The 17,950-nt window shown below is 41.3% G+C and overlaps 1 protein-coding gene across 1 annotated transcript in view; it reads right to left on the bottom strand.

The window, feature by feature from the left end:
* The window catches only part of LOC126474705 (phospholipid phosphatase 1-like), a 782,821-nt gene that overhangs the window by 33,566 nt on the left and 731,305 nt on the right, over positions 1–17,950 (bottom strand). The gene's annotated exons all lie outside the window — the stretch shown is intronic.

The following is a 17,950-nucleotide window of genomic DNA, read 5'->3' as shown; positions in this document are numbered from 1 at the left end:
TGTATCTGTTCCCAGACCAGCTCGGGCGTCAAACCAAACGGGGTAGCGCAGTGGCTACCAAACTGGACTAGCATTCGAGAGGACGACGATCCAAATCCGCGTCTGGCTGATATGTTTTCCGTGATTTCTCTAAATCGCTTAAGGCAAATGCCTTCGAAAGGGCACGACCGCTTTCCTTCTCCATTCTTCCGTAACCACAGCTCCGTCTCTAACGACCTCTTTGTCGACGGCACATCAGTCTCCTCCTCGGGCGTCAGCTCTGTCCCAGTGCCCGTATCCGGGATATCAAGGGCCAGTTGCAACAGCTATAGGCCACTTTTCCTCAGGAGAGGATACAACGGCTTTATGACACCATTCCCAACCGAATCAGAGCATGCATCCGGACCAGTATGTTGCAACATCATACTGATAAGTGGGTTCATATACCCAAGTTCTTTCAAACTGTAGCTCGACTTTGTAATCAGTGAAATAACATCACATATCTTCTCAGCTCGTGAAGTTTCATTTCGTTTCCTTCTCCCCTTCCGTGTGTTTTTCTTTCTTTGTCAGGGAGTGAAAATGGACCCTCTGGGGTTTGGGACTGATTTACTCTGAAGTGTGAAGTGAGAGCCCCACTTGAACGAAACTGAGCAAGACAAGGTAATTACAGATGGAGCTCGAGCTCCACAAAATGCGGCAGTGAACTTTTCATAATGTATATTTCGACTTTTGCCTAAAGTGATATAGGGAAACCTGAACCAGGGCTTGCTCTCAATCCTCTAATTCCTCCACGCCGACCAAGTGACCAGTTCATTGTAAAGGAGAAAAATTTGCACTTCAGCTAGACAGACAACATTGTCGCGACCCACAGAAAGACTTCACGTCTCTAAGCATTCTGAAATGCCTGAACTTTGTTTCACGAGACGTGGAACGTAAACTTCTGCAGTCATTCGCTCTGCCACACCCCCACTATTAGAGATGTTACTGAAAATATCGTCCGTTTGCATTAATGTACAACTGACATCTGCGAACTGATAACTGTTTATCACGCTCAAAACAACCAGGCGCTTCACGAATAATGGCTGCGGCTTCAGCCAAATGGGCAATCAGCTCTTCTGGGATGTATCAGCGTCTTGTACACCAAACGCTTCATTCCCCAGCCCCCCCCCCCCACCCCCCTCCCCCCAAAAAAATGGAATCCATAGGTGCACAGCAGCTTCTCTAAAACAACATTCATTACCTAGAGCTTGACCACCGTGTCTGACATCGCTAGCATTAAAACCTTCATGGACCCCAAGCAGAGAAACGGAGCACCTGTGCCTTTTGCCACATAACAAAGTGTTTCTTTTTGCCTTATCTAAATACTTCGAAATCGTTTATGCGTAGTGTTTTTGGAATTATATATTTAATACATTACGCTAAATGAATTCTCTAGTAATTGCACGCTTTGTCGCATACCCAGTAGACCCGCTGATCCCTTCTTCTTGACATTAAGGTGAACAGCCGGCCGGTGTGGCCGAGGGGTTCGACGCGCTTCAGTCTGGAACCGCGTGACCGCTACGGGCGCAGGTTCAAATCCTGCCTCGGGCATAGATGTGTGTGATGGTTCAAATGGCTCTGAGCACTATGGGACTTAACTTATGAGGTCATCAGTCCCCTAGAACTTAGAACTACTTAAACCTAACTAACCTAAGGACATCACACACATCCATGCCCGAGGCAGGATTCGAACCTGCGACCGTAGCGGTCGCGCGGTTTCAGACTGTAGCGCCTAGAACCGTTCGGCCACCCCGGCCGGCTGTGTGTGATGTCTTTAGGTTAGTTAGGCTTAAGTAGTTCTAAGTTCTAGGGGACTGATGACCTCAGATATTAAGCCCTATAGTGCTCAGACACATTTGAACCATTAAGGTGAACAGATGATCTCACATCGCAATGATTTTTTAAATAACCTAGAGATTCTGCATGTAGAAGCTGCATATTCGACAATGAACACGTTCTCTAGCTCTGTCACATTATGTAAGGCAGTAACTTAGAAGGTCGCTTCACCACAAGAAGCCGGGGCCCCCCCATCGACAATCTGTATCACTCTGCTAGTACGTGGCATTCGCTGAGTCTGAGCGCTTCATAAATAAAGTTTAACGTTCGCTCAGCATTATCATCACATAAATCCTTTTCAACGTCTAGTTTATTTGAGTTAAGCAATTATCACTGCCTAAGTACAAAACGTGGAATCAAGATTCCATAATTATTCGAAGGACAGAGCTTTTGAAGTAAAACTGGCAGTAGTTATAGCGCTTTATCGGCCATCACATTTCGTGTGAATATGTGCGCAGTAAAAACAGTGCACGTAGTACAGGTAGACTAAACTGTTACAAAGTTCTAATTACAGCGAGATAATAGGTTGAAAAAACCTGTGAACTACTTAATCGGTTCCACGTAAGCCACTACGTATGCCGGAACCAACACATTAGTGCATTACTATAGCAACTTTTTAACTGTTTTTGTAGCTAAAAGACCTGATGTAGGACAACAAACGAAGGTGGAGAAATTTTCTCCACAATATATTCCACTCTTGCATCAACAGACAGTTCACATATAAAAACAGAACCACGTTCAAACAACTTACGGGAAGGTAGACAGGTGAAGTCTTCGGCAACCGCCAATATTTCGACGGGTGTTCACACTGTTAACACGCACGTTATCAGGTGAGTGATGAAAATAACGAGGTGGCACGTAAGTCGATGGCCTACCAACATAATTTGTCGTATTCTGCGAAAATTTATTGTAAGATTTGTTTTTCGACCACCATCTTATATCAGTGCTCTTTTAGGGTCTTCGGAAGAGGAACTTTATTTGCGTACCTAACTCCTTGCAGTCGTGGCATGCCATACGTTGGTCAGACCATTAAGACCGTCGAGGACCAATGCATTAAGCATAAGCATCACAGGCGCATACGCCAGTCGAGCAAATCTGCTATTGCAGAACATTGCCTTGGCACCGGTCATCGTATGGAATATAGCACGGAGATTCAGACACAAATTTTCCAAAATATGTCCCGTTTGCACAATACACGAAATGGTGCCAATACAACAGAATAAGATACGACAACATAACAATAGATCCATATCTATAAGGTAACACAGGCGAAAATATCTGTCAATGATTTTCTACAACCTCTCTGACCAAAGTATATAATAGAGTCAATACAATATTGGAAAATTTTTCGTCATCCTAGGTTTTCGAGAGTGGATAGCTAACAGTTAATCATCTGTCCACCAGCATGTAATATAAGCGGCGAGCAAATTTTTTTGAATGGGAAGAGAAACGGAAACGATTGTGGGTGATATATCGTGGATATTATACTACAATGCGAGGACGTTACAGAGCTACAGAAATCATTTCAGGATGGACGAGCAAACATTTCGCTTTGAGCCAATGAAAGAGCCCATCATAACTGCAAAGGAGATACCCATTTAAGAAATACTAGGAGGGTAAAAATCGTAGAGCGAGACCAAGAGATGAATACACTAAGCAGATTCAGAAGGATGTAGGTTGCAGTAGGTATTGGGAGATGAAGAAGCTTGCGCAGGATAGAGTAGCGTGGAGAGCTGCATCAAACCAGTCTCAGGACTGAAGACCATAACAACAACAACATTTCTGCTAAAGACCGTCTCACTGTTACGGTAAGACTTTAAGCGATAGATGAAATTTTATTTCAAATAAAAGCACAGCCTACGCAGAAAAAGACTTCTTTCAAGAATTTTACACCGTCTATAAACCTATCCATAAAAGAAACTCTTGTTATTTGTCACATATAGATGCATTCAGCCATTTCAGTTATTCCTAACTTCGCGGACCAGTACCTGCTTAAACGCCGCTGATCGATGCAGCTAGTTTCTTATATGCTTTTAACCGTTTGTAGCGGCTTTCTTATCCGCATTGTTTGGATAATGCAGCGTTTCATTCTCTCCATATTGCTAAATGGTCAGGGATGTAACAATCTGTGGCGATGTGAAATGGGACGATCACATAGAATCAGTTATGGGTATAGCAAGTGGGCTGGCTTCGGTTCACACTACGGATACTGGGAAAGTACAGTCTAGAAAGGAGATTGCATGCAAAATATTAGTGCGATCCACCAGGTGTGTGAAATCCATATCAAACAGGAGTATTAGGAAAGGGCAGCACGAACGGTCACAGTTTTGCTTAACCCTCGGGAGAGCGTCATCGTTTTAGGCAATCATTTTTCCAGCGCTCCATAGGTGAATGGAATGGAATAAAGTCCTAATAAATGGTACCAGTGGAGGGAAACCTCTGTGATGTACTTCATAGTGTTTGCAGAGAACATAGACGAACTAACACACAGTACTACGGAAAGCTTCCTCTGCCACGCAGTTCACAATGGTCTGCAGAGTACGGTAAATCTTGATGTCGTTCTAGAAACAGAAGCAAAAGTAGTAGTATTTCATCTGCTCTTAGAAGCACCATATATGTAATGGCTACTTTTTAGAGACAAGATAGGACCATGCTCCAACTTCATCAAATATTTTTATAACAACAATATCTTTTACGAAAGTACCCATCTAATACTGTCAGATATTTACAAAAGGGCTTTTATAAAAGTGATGTTAATATGTTCCAGCGTAATACGCGACTAAGCTGGACGGAGGTCTGCCAGTAGTAGCTTGCGCGGCGGTGCTTGGCGGGCCAGTGTTAATTGCTTCAGTGGGAGTGGAATACCCTCCAAGACAGAAGACCCTGACCGTGCGGAGACAGACTGCGAGACGGAGTTCTGGAGGCTGTCTGTCGCAGTGACAGTGACACGAATTGCATTATTGCACGTTGATGCATGTACCAGTATTAGTGGAGGGAATTTTTAATATTTCATCTAAGAAAGTGTGTCGGGTGCTATGCTCGTACATTGTGCTCCTATGTTTCCCGCGATTGGTGGACTACGAGATCTAACACGCAAATAAAGCGTTTTCGGATCCATGTCCCTATAAGATATCTTCCTCTTTACGTGAAGACTCAGTACTAAAACTCTCGAGGTGCCTTTTTGCTACGCCGTGTATATTTGAAGCCTATGTTCGTTTCCCATACGGCAGTTACTACAGCTAATAATATTTTGTTTAAAAATTATTGTGCCTAGTTTGTTGAAAGATTAGCTGTCTGTTCGATGTAATATTATAAGTCGTTGACTAGCCAACTTACCAAAGCTAAAATAAAACTAGAGAACTCCGTCCTGAACGTACGTGCCTGCGTGTGTAGTGCCAACAGTAAAATTCGGAGGCAGTGATGTTATGGTGTGGTCGTCTTTTCATGGAGTGAGCTTGCACCCCTTGTTGTTTTGGGTGGCACTATCACAGCACAGGCCTACATTGATGTTTTAAGCACCTTCTTGCTTCCCACTGTTGAAGAGCAATTCGGGGATGGCGCTTGCATCTTTCAACACGATCGAGTACCTGTTCATAATCCACGGCCTGTGGCGGAGTGGTTACACAATAACATCCCTGTAATGGACTGCCTGCACAGAGCCCTGACCTGAATCCTATAGAACACTTTTGGGATGTTTTGAACACCGTGCCAGGCCTCACCGACCGACATCGATAGCTCTCCTCAGTACAGCACTCCGTGAAGAATGGACTGCCATTCCCCAAGAAACCTTCCAGCACCTGATTGAACGTATACCTGCAAGAGTGGAAGCTGTCATCAAGGCTAATGGTGGGCCAACACTATACTGAATTCCAGCATTACCGATGGAGGACGCCGCGAACTTTGAAGTCATTTTCAGCCAGGTGTCCGAATACTTTCGATCACATAGTGTACCTCCGAATACTTCACCAGATAATTAACTACAATGTTATCGCAAACTCGCAGCAAATCTGTAAGAGACCATGAACCGACAAGTGTTGAATGTCTGAGACTGGAGGTCTCATCGTGTCTCATACGGGCCGTGAACCGAGCAGTGAAGTCAGTAAGTAAAGATGTTACCAGACCGAAGGTTAGTTTGAATACTGCAGTGCTTTAGGTTCATGGTCCTATAGAAGGTGTCATGCCCTTCCTTCCTCCGAGCCAGTTTTAGGGGAACCTACAGTTTAACATGAACTCCGAATTATGGTGTAACTCGCCATTTGACACATTGAGACATCATTAGCCGAGGGGAAAGAAGCGAGAGCTGTCAAAAAGTCCTAGGATCGACTGCCGATCTATATGCAGACTGGCCACATAGCAATGCATACGATGTAGAAACAATATAACAACAAAAGAATTGCTTAAAAAGCTATTTGAGTTCCAAATACCTTGTGGTCTCCTACACACAACGAGGGAAAGCACCTCGTCAGCGTAAGTATACCTGCGACTCGAGCTATCTTTTCATGACTTTTTGTCAGGGCGTTGTAAGTACAGGGTGATCGAAAAGTCAGTATAAATTTGAAAACTGAATAAATCACGGAATAATGTATATATAGAGGTACAAATTGACACACATGCTTGGAATGACATGGGGTTTTATTAGAACCAAAAAAAAATACAAAAGTTCGAAAAATGTCCGACAGATGGCGCTTCATCTGATCAGAATAGCAATAATTAGCATAACAAAGTAAGACAAAGCCAAGATTATGTTCTTTACAGGAAATGCTCAATATGTCCACCATCATTCCTCAACAATAGCTGTAGTCGTGGAATAATGTTGTGAACAGCACTGTAAAGCATGTCCGGAGTTATGGTGAGGCATTGGCGTCGGATGTTGTCTTTCAGCATCCCTAGAGATGTCGATCGATCACGATACACTTGCGACCTCAGGTAACCCCTAAGTCAATAATCGCACGGACTGAGGTCTGGGGACCTGGGAGGTCAAGCATGAAGAAAGTGGTGGCTGAGCACACGATCACCACCAAACGACGCGCGCAAGAGATCTTTCACTCGTCTAGCAATATGGGGTGGTCCCAATAAAACCCCATGTCATTCCAAGCATGTATGTCAATTTTTACCTCTCTATCTACATTATTCCATGGTTTATTAAGTTTTCAAATTTATACTGAGTTTTTGATCACCCGGTATATTAATGGCCTCGTGGATAACGTTTGAAGTCCGATGAGGCTCTTTGCAGATAAACTTTGTATGTAAAACAGCTTCAACGTTAGTGAATTGTAGCGAAATGCAGGAAGACTTGCAGAGGTCAATGTTTGGTGCGTGGATTGGCAGTTGACCCTAGAAGAGTAATCAATATACAGACGAGGGGGGATGGGGAGCAGGGGGGAGGGGAGCTGCGGGGTACTGCTGTAAATGTAGAACATCAGTACTGTAGATGGGCATTCCTTGGCAAATTTGTGAGAGCTTCTGATTACTTCGTTTCTAATTCATTAGCCCAGTGCATCAAATGCCAGCCGTGGTGTAATGCTTATCCACTTGTACGTGTACCACTTTAGAGACTGAGAGGTTAATAATTCAGACGTGAGTGGAACAAGCCGCAGCCGTACTGCTTGCTTCAGTCTGGGAACCATCCAACAGGCGCTTATCTTAACAGGACTCCGGTTGGTCACATATCCTGATAACGCGGTCGCGATATGCCCATCAAAAAGGTGTCGTACCTCATGCGGCAGACACAGTGTACTACAGCAGAGATAACGTGTCTGTCAAGGTCTCCTGTTTTTATCTCAAGGCTATCGCGCACCAACAAATTACATATGAAAAGTGTCCTTTTGTGATGAGGGAACGATCACAGTGTAAATACAGAATACAATAATAACAGAAAGACAAGAAAACTAAATTCCTCAGGCATGAAAATCACAATTCATCCCAATATTACAATAGAGACTCCTTACAGAACAAAAGGGGCGAAGGAATATATTGGTAAAAGAGTTTACAGACAACTACCAATATTATGTCACAGTTATGTAGCATGTCAGAATCAAATAGACTGAATTATGCGTCTAAACTCTACTATAATATATGACTAATAATTACAAATCCATGTCTGGAGTATCGACACTCATGAAAGGAAAGCTGAGGAATTATGATCTGCCTGTTCCATTTGAATTTTATATTATACTACAAAAGACCCAATTTCTCAATATTTACAAGATGATAAAAAACGAAAACAAAGTCATGCAATATATGGCTTTGGAACAATTTACTTACTCTAGGGCCAGCGGAAACCAGTTTTCTGGAGAATTCTCCATATTTACAGATAAAAGCGTTGTTATAACATAGGCACTGAAGTTTGATTAAACAATTCCTGCAGCAAGGATATTGATGCTTATAAGACCCAGTCTGTGGCGAAAGCTTTTAAGCCAGCCACAAACTCGAACAAAGAGAAGAACTTCTATTACAAGAATAGTTGAGAAGCTTATAGAATAAAATTTTCTTCCATTATGGCGTATGTTTTTAAGGGTAAATTAAAACGAAGGAAAATCTAACTTGCGTAGCTCACAGAGATTTCACTTCTATCATTATGGATTTTGACAGTCAAGCTAACACATAGGACCACCTGGCCGCAACGTTAACACTGTATTCCAGAAAGATATAAACGAATTCCAATACGCCACATCAAAAGAAAGTCTGCCATAATCACACACACCAGTGATGGAAAACACAAATTTTAGCACAAATGCAGACCTTAAGGCACTGCACACTTAAAAGATCTTTGAACGCTGCGCCGAACAACAACAAAGCAGTTTACGAATACACTGCTGACATAAATCATGGGATGCCACCATGCATTTATTAGACAGAAAAATCATGGGTCGCACAACATTGTTGGCTGGGAGACTGATCACTTTTGTTTTGCCGTGTATGTGCGTGAGTGTATCTGGTTAGAGGGGAACAATGTTAAGATTCATTCTGGGTGGGTGGTGTTAAAAGCTCGGGTCCTGCAGAGGCAGAATGCCAAGAATAAAATAAAAAATAATCTACATGCAAAGTATGTTTGATCCTGAGGTATCATAATATCCTGAAGTAAGTGTTATCTCGTTACTTTACAGCGTCACTAGCCATGTTTTCTTGCGACAAAGAATAACACAGAACATACGTGTCCTTATTGATAGGAATATTCATGGCTCGCTAGGAAAGACTTATCTGTCACTACGATTTCTTAATCACTGTTTCGTCGATTATGCAACAGGTGACGAAAATGCGCTTACAGATCAAAAGCAGGTCTGTGCAATATCGATCACGTTACCGGCAGGAAAATTGAAATTTGAATCAGTAAATATGATTAACGACGCACGATAATTTAGACTTTTCTGTAAAGTAGAAAATAAATCAGGAGATAACATTTTCTTCTATCAACGCCAACAACAGTAACGCCACAAGCACTCATGTTGCATACAGGATACCGTTACAGTTGAGGCATTTAACACGTAGGCCGCGCATGTGACGTCAGCCAGAAAGGCTTCCTTACGGCAGGCTGTTAGCAGTTAGCCACACGATTAGATAATGACGAGAAGGAAGCGGGGTTAGGGTTTAATGTCACATAGCCCACAAAATCCTGACTTCGAGCTCCGACTGGACGAGAATGAACAAGGGAATCAACAGTGGGCTTCCAAATTGAACGATATTAGCTTTTTCATTATACGGACGACACTGAATTATTATTATTATTTCTTTCTTGTCTCAGACGTTATGTCTGGTTAAAAATGGAAGGTGAAGCGGACCTTGATCAAGCGTCACTTCCTTTTAACTGTATGGTATATGTTACATTGCATTTAAGAACTTTCGGGTAATTGAACAAGTGTCAATAATTACAGACTTCTGTAGTTGTATATATAAGTTTGGATGTAGCTGTATTGCATTGATGTACTGGTGGATATTGTGTGGTATGACTCCTGTAGTTGATAGAATAATTGGTATGATGTCAACTTTATCCTGATGCCACATGTCTTTGACTTCCTCAGCCAGTTGGATGTATTTTTCAATTTTTTCTCCTGTTTTCTTTTGTATATTTGTTGTATTGGGTATGGATATTTCGATTAGCTGTGTTAATTTCTTCTTTTTTATTGGTGAGTATGATGTCAGGTTTGTTATGTGGTGTTGTTTTATCTGTTATAATGGTTCTGTTCCAGTATAATTTGTATTCATCGTTCTCCAGTACATTTTGTGGTGCATACTTGTATGTGGGAACATATTGTTTTATAAGTTTATGTTGTAAGGCAACATGTTGATGTATTATATTTGCTACATTGTCATGTCTTCTGGGGTATTCTGTATTTGCTAGTATTGTACATCCGCTTATGATGTGATCTACTGTTTCTATTTGTTGTTTGCAAAGTCTGCATTTATCTGTTGTGGTATTGGGATCTTTAATAATATGCTTGCTGTAATATCTGGTGTTTATTGTTTGATCCTGTATTGCAATCATGAATCCTTCCGTCTCACTGTATATATTGCCTTTTCTTAGCCATGTGTTGGATGCGTCTTGATCGATGTGTGGCTGTGTTAGATGATACGGGTGTTTGCCATGTAGTGTTTTCTTTTTCCAATTTACTTTCTTCGTATCTGTAGATGTTATGTGATCTAAAGTGTTGTAGAAGTGGTTATGAAATTGCAGTGGTGTAGCCGACGTATTTATATGAGTGACTGCGTTGTGTATTTTGCTAGTTTCTGCTCGTTCTATAAAGAATTTTCTTAAATTGTCTACCTGTCCATAATGTAGGTTTTTTATGTCGATAAATCCCCTTCCTCCTTCCTTTCTGCTTAATGTGAATCTTTCAGTTGCTGAATGTATGTGATGTATTCTATATTTGTGGCATTGTGATCATGTAAGGGTATTGAGTGCTTCTAGGTCTGTGTTACTCCATTTCACTACTCCAAATGGGTAGGTCAATATTGGTATAGCATAGGTATTTATAGCTTTTGTCTTGTTTCTTGCTGTCAATTCTGTTTTCAGTATTTTTGTTAGTCTTTGTCTATATTTTTCTTTTAGTTCTCCTTTAATATTTGTATTATCTATTCCTATTTTTTGTCTGTATCCTAGATATTTATAGGCATCTGTTTTTTCCATCGCTTCTATGCAGTCGCTGTGGTTATCCAATATGTAATCTTCTTGTTTAGTGTGTTTTCCCTAGACTATGCTATTTTTCTTACATTTGTCTGTTCCAAAAGCCATATTTATATCGTTGCTGAATACTTCTGTTATCTTTAGTAATTGGTTGAGTTGTTGATTTGTTGCTGCCAGTAGTTTTAGATCATCCATGTATAGCAGATGTGTGATTTTGTGTGGGTATGTTCCAGTAATATTGTATCCATAATCTGTATTATTAGCATGTTGGATAGTGGGTTCAGAGCAAGGCAGAACCAGAAAGGACTTAATGAGTCTCCTTGGTATATTCCACGCTTAATCTGTATTGGCTGTGATGTGATATTATTTGAATTTGTTTGGATATTAAGTGTGGTTTTCCAATTTTTCATTACTATGTTTAGGAACTGTGTCAATTTAGGATCTACTTTGTATATTTCCAATATTTGTAGTAACCATGAGTGGGGTACACTATCAAAAGCTTTTTGGTAATCAATGTATGCGTAGTGTAGCGACCTTTGTTTAGTTTTAGCTTGATATGTCACCTCTGCATCTATTATCAGTTGCTCTTTACATCCTCGTGCTCCTTTGCAACACCCTTTTTGTTCTTCATTTATAATTTTGTTCTGTGTTGTATGTGTCATTAATTTCTGTGTAATGACTGAAGTTAATATTTTGTATAATGTTGGTAGGCATGTTATGGGGCGATATTTAGCTGGGTTTGCTGTGTCTGCTTGATCTTTAGTTTTCAGATAAGTTATTCCATGTGTAAGTGTATCAGGGAATGTGTATGGGTCTGCAATGTAACTGTTAAATAATTTAGTTAGATGTGAATGTGTTGAGGTGAATTTCTTTAGCCAGAAATTTGCTATTTCATCTTTTCCAGGGGCTTTCCAATTGTGAGTAGAATTAATTGCTTGGGTGACTTCATATTGCAAAATTATCACTATTGCTTGGGTGACTTCATATTGTAAAATTATCACTTCAGGCATTTGTGGTATCATCTTCTATGTATCTGTTTCTGCTTGTATCCACCGTGCATGCCTGTTATGTTGTACCAGGTTTGACCATATGTTGCTCCAGAAGTGTTCCATGTCTGTTATGTTCGGTGGATTGTCTATTTTAATGTGTGTGTTATCTATTGTCTGGTAAAATTGCTTTTGGTTTGCGTTGAATGTTTGGTTTTGTTTCCTTCTATTTTCACTTTTTTTGTATCTTCTAAGTCGTTTGGCCAATGCTTGTAATTTCTGCTTCTTTTCATCTAATTGCTCTATCACTTCTTGTTGTGAGATTTTACCTAACCTTTTTCGTTTTTTTTCTGACATTTCATTTCTTATAAATTGTGTTAGCTGTCCGATGTCTTTTCTCAGTTTTTCTATTCTGATCTGTAGCCTGTGTTGCCATGCTGGTTTTGTGGGTTTCTTCTGTGTGTTGGTTGGTTCTGATCTCTGCCTAGTGTGTATATTTAGTGTAGTGAGTGCTCCGATATAAACCAGTAGTTGTAACTCTTACATAGTTGTGTTTTCATTTATTTTGTTGTGTATGATTGTGTTGATAGTTTTTATTGTTGTTTCGACTTATGGGTTATTTGGCGGTCTTTGCAAGAATGGTCTAACGTCTGTATTTGTGTCTTTGTATTCTATATATGTCAGCTGAAATGTGTGTCACTTCGTGTTCTACTTGTGCTCGTTCTGGTGGCTGTCTTAAGATTTCGTTTTCCTCTGACTGTTTAATTGATGCGTGTTGTTCTTTGTTTGTTTGCTCTGGGATGTTTGAGTCCATTACTGTGTTTTCTTCTTCTAATTGCACATTATTTTGTTCCAGTATTTGTTGTACTTGTTGTTTGATGTTTTCTAATTCTGACTGGGGTATCTTGTTATTTTTAATTATTACACGGATCTGATCAGCTAGTCGTTGTTCTGTTAAAAATTTTAATTCTGGGTATCTGGTAATAAATGTTGCGTATACTTTTGATCTGTATCCAGTTGTGTTGGTTCCTAGGTTTGTTGCTTGGTAATAACAGAACATGAGGTGTCGATTAACTTCATCTGACCATCTCATCCTCTGTCTTTGTTTTCTTTCTAGGGTGGTTGCAGGACACTTCTATTTGGATTTGAATCATTTTCCAGTTGGCTAGCAGTGTCGTTACCATTGTGGGCGGGCATAGGGTTCAAGCGTCGTCCCCGACCATGACGGCGCTTGTCCGAGGCTTCTTTAGTTCTGTTCTGAACCAACTAATCACACTAAAAGGGGGGTTAGCCCTATTAGTGGTTTGTTCTTTTCGTCACCTTTTACGACTGGCAGAACATACCGGAGGCCTATTCTTTTCCCGGGCCTTTATTATTATTATTATTATTATTATTATTATTATTATTTCTGAAGGAACGGACACTATTGACGATCTATTATGTACGAAATTACTTCGAAATTAATTCCTTGACTGTGAAGTCGTTGACATCAGCGTACTAGTTCTGATCTACTACCCAACAGTGACATATGGGAATTTGGGCCGGACCAGGATTCGAACCCGGATTTACGGCTAATTGCGAGGTCTCTCTTTAACCACTTTGGCTTTCCGTCCACGCTCCCCAGACCATCCCAAACCTCCACACATCACACTGTCTACATTCTGATATCGTAGTCCACTACATAGCACTATGTAGCAACATTACTTGGATTCCTGGAACAGTGAGAATGAGACAATGGAATCTAAGTAATGTTGGGAGCACTAAATGATTACAGCGGACCACAATACAAGGATTCACCTGCCCTTACCGATATGTTTTATGCAACCCACAACGCCTTTAAACATCACTTATCAAATTTTCATATTTTCTCACTCACTCACTACATGCAAGCTATTAGTTCTACACAAAAAAAATTAACTGGACATTTTTGTACGAAATTTAGTTACTTTTTGTACTGTGATACGTTTTCGCTGGAGGCGTCGGTTTCAGAGTTACTGATGAAAAACGCATGTGAGGGTCACTTTTCTACGTTAACAGTTCGTAAACTACGGCCTCTAGCAAAATGTATCCCAGTAAAAAATTTAAGTGCATTAAATCTCCTACAAAAAGGTCATGGTTTTTTCTGTAGGACTAATAGTTTACGCGTAGTGAGCGAGGGAGTATGAAAATCTCGTGCTTGGTATTTGAAGGCGTTGTGGGCTGCATAAAACCCATTGGTAGGGGTAGCTGACTCACTCTGTGTGTCTTAACATACACAGGGTGCGGCGCTTAAATCTGGACAAATTTCAATTTGAATTTCGCACCATATCTTAGTTCCGCCGGAGGTCGCAATCGGCTTTCTTGAAAGCCATAGGCATCTAGTAAACAGTCAGAACCTCAAAATGGCCGAGACGTTACGGACGAATGCGGAGTACAACTGAGAACCGCGATTATCGAAAGTCTTCGCGCTGGGCGTTCGCCCTCTGAAATAATTCGATTCTTTGGGTACCCGAGATCACCTGTTTACGATATTGTGGCCAATAATAATGCTTCGGAGAAGTCTGAGGAAGGTTCCGCTAAACCGGCGAAAAAAGCTCATTCGAGGAGACGCATCGCATGTCACGAACTGCGGCAGTTGTCGAAAAGACTCAGGCGCTGATTTCGCAGGACCTAGGGCAATCGCTAAGGAAACTGTAGTCAGTATTGAATGTTAACGAGCGAAAAATGAGTCTGATGGCAGAGGAGGCCCTCATACCAGCCATTTAGTCCAAAACCGTCTCTCGGATAACGTAGGCGTGTTCTGGTCAAAGGAATTTAATATCGCATCTCTACGCACCGCTATCGAAACAGTATTCGTGAATATGGACAGCGCTGTTTTAAAGAGTTTGAGTTGGTCATTGCGGATGCAGTGGGTTACATCTAGCAACGTTACGCTTGAAAGATACCATTATTTACATGTAAAAAGATCTTCATTTTCATTAGTATTTTTTTAACAAATCTGCTTTTTTTAAAAGTTCCATTTGTTCGGATTTAAGAGCCGCATCTTGTATCAGCGGTGTAATGCCACATGACTGGATGGTACCAGTTTTACACCATCTACTACGTTCCAAAGCACTTGGTGTCCTCTTTTAAGCGAATGACTGGTATTTTGCCTGGTGAGTTACAAGAAACAAGGAATCAAGATTGAGATTAAACGTCCCATAGGCAACTAAATCCTTAAAGACTGAGCACTAGCTCCGACTGGATGAGGATGAACCAATAAATCTATAGTGGCCTTCCCAAAAGATTGGATATTCACCTTATCAGAAACGTCTGGATGGCTGGGTATTATCATAACCGCTCCTCTCGAACTGATTTCTGGCGCTCCTACCCGTTCAGATAACACAGGAACAAAAACAAATGTATCTTGTTGTGGTAGGGAATTATGACAGTTGAAATGGCTGTGATCCATGTGGCAACAACGGAATCATCGGCTTAAAGTAGGAAAGATATTCGCTTGTGAGCGCAGGTGAGATTCCACAGAACAAAAACACAACCAATGGAATACTACTACGTCGTAATACACGTAAAACACTTTTAAAAATTCGAACTGTGACAATTCAGCGAGAAATCTCTTAAATCACACTAACGATTCACAACAATGAGTGCTCATATACTCGCATATTTTAAATAAACCCTATATAGTTTTCAGGATGTGGAAAATAATTGCATTAACGAAGGGACGTTCTACAAAGTAAGGAGTAGCATGTCTTCAGAAGCCTAACGCTTCAGTTTCTCGTCACGTAAACACTAGGATTTAAAGTAATTTATCAGCTGCAATAGGTCACGGTTCTGGTTAAATCTAAGTACGTATATTAATCACGACTTTCGCTCCCTGAACCAGAGACATTCATCAATTCTACGTTGTACGCTTTCTGCGAGTACACACTGTAGTACCTTGCACCACAGTATGCGAAGTTCGCGAAAGAAAAAATTTAATTACCGACGTTCTTCACTATCGCCGTATTGGAACAGACATTTGGGTCCCTGTTACCATCCCGAACGAATTTTCTGTTTTCTGTGGCAAACAAAGCATAATTGAGTATTAGGCGCGAAATACTTGCGAACATATTCATGTCGAAACAAATCTATAGCATACCACCCGTTCATTAACAGACTAATAAAGTATCGTGATATGTATTCACATTTGCCATTGTGGACAACCACCAGCTATATTGGAATGACAATGAAAATTTGTGCTGGGCAGGGACTCGAACCCAGATTTCCCGCTAATCGCGAGCGGTAGCCTTACCATTAGGTATCCGAGTACGAATCACGGCCAGACCCAAATTTCCATACGTCGTCAACCATGTGTCTACAATCTGCACTCGTACATTCATTAACTACATTCCCTTACAGGCGAGTCATTTTACTTGAAAGTCGCATGCCCAATGACGGCGGATAAATACGATATTTCAGTGCCTGTTTTCTTCACAAGTACGATGCAAAGTTCTTTCGGACATGCGTGCAATGAGTGTGGATCGGATTCCAGTAGTTTTAGCAAATGACTACAGCCGCCAGACGATCTATCACCAAGGTATCAAAAGCGCCATTCATTCAGGTAATGCACAATTCAACAGTGTCAATGGAGTGTTCGATAATCAACTAACATGCAACTATGAAACTTCCTGGCAGATTAAAACTGTGTGCCCGACCGAGACTCGAACTCGGGACCTTTGCCTTTCGCGGGCAAGTGCTCTACCAACTGAGCTACCGAAGCACGACTCACGCCCGGCACTCACAGCTTTACTTCTGCCAGTACCTCGTCTCCTACCTTCCAAACTTTACAGAAGCTCTCCTGCGAACCTTGCAGAACTAGCACTCCTGAAAGAAAGGATATTGCGGAGACATGGCTTAGCCACAGCCTGGGGGATGTTTCCAGAATGAGACTTTCACTCTGCAGCGGAGTGTGCGCTGATATGAAACTTCCTGGCAGATTAAAACTGTGTGCCCGACCGAGACTCGAACTCGGGACCTTTGCCTTTCGCGGGCAAGTGCTCTACCAACTGAGCTACCGAAGCACGACTCACGCCCGGTAGTTCTGCAAGGTTCGCAGGAGAGCTTCTGTAAAGTTTGGAAGGTAGGAGACGAGGTACTGGCAGAAGTAAAGCTGTGAGTACCGGGCGTGAGTCGTGCTTCGGTAGCTCAGTTGGTAGAGCACTTGCCCGCGAAAGGCAAAGGTCCCGAGTTCGAGTCTCGGTCGGGCACACAGTTTTAATCTGCCAGGAAGTTTCATATCAGCGCACACTCCGCTGCAGAGTGAAATTCTCATTCTGGGAACATGCAACTACACTGAGGCATCGTTCATAAAAATAAATTGCAAGGATATACAGATAACATCACTTACCTAATGTAACCCTAAAGTTAAACTTTAGACTCGTGTAACTATCTTTCTTACAATCATTAAAATAGAAACAACCTTTAACTGTTGCAACGATCATTAAGTTTACAGAGGGTGCAATTATTTAAGTGATTGGTGGAAGGCGTATCAGTCCACGAGATCTAAAGCCTTTCTTGTAACACGGAAGAGAAGATTCCACACGGTTAGCGCTTTACGCTCAGAGATGAATATTGGATATTCTTTAAAATAAAACCGAGAACACAGGATTTCTGTCGAATTAAAGTGGTGATATTACATCCGGTTATCAGCCGTGCCGCAACTCCACATTGATGCGAAGTGCAGTATCTGAAGATGAGCAGTAAAACTGTTGAAACGCTGTTTCTCAGATGATAACCAGAAACGATTTGATCAGAACATTAAATTATTTTCTAAACGGAAGTAGTCTATAAGAAAAAGTAAATGATTAACATAACGCAGACAGTTTTTAGCGCTGAGAACCTGGCGTTAAGAACCCGTGCTCCAGCTCTTCTACAACTCTGGGTTAAAGATAGACGGCCTCCCTCAGCATCTCACGTTGCCATTTTTTTGGGGCATCGTCGCTCCGTGCATAGCGGGATTCAGTTATAGTCA

Source organism: Schistocerca serialis, chromosome 4 (assembly GCF_023864345.2).
Source record: "Schistocerca serialis cubense isolate TAMUIC-IGC-003099 chromosome 4, iqSchSeri2.2, whole genome shotgun sequence".
Classification (NCBI taxonomy): Eukaryota; Metazoa; Arthropoda; class Insecta; order Orthoptera; family Acrididae; genus Schistocerca; species Schistocerca serialis.
The sequence above is the reverse complement of the archived record's forward strand: the minus strand, read 5'-3'. Positions and strand labels throughout refer to the sequence as shown.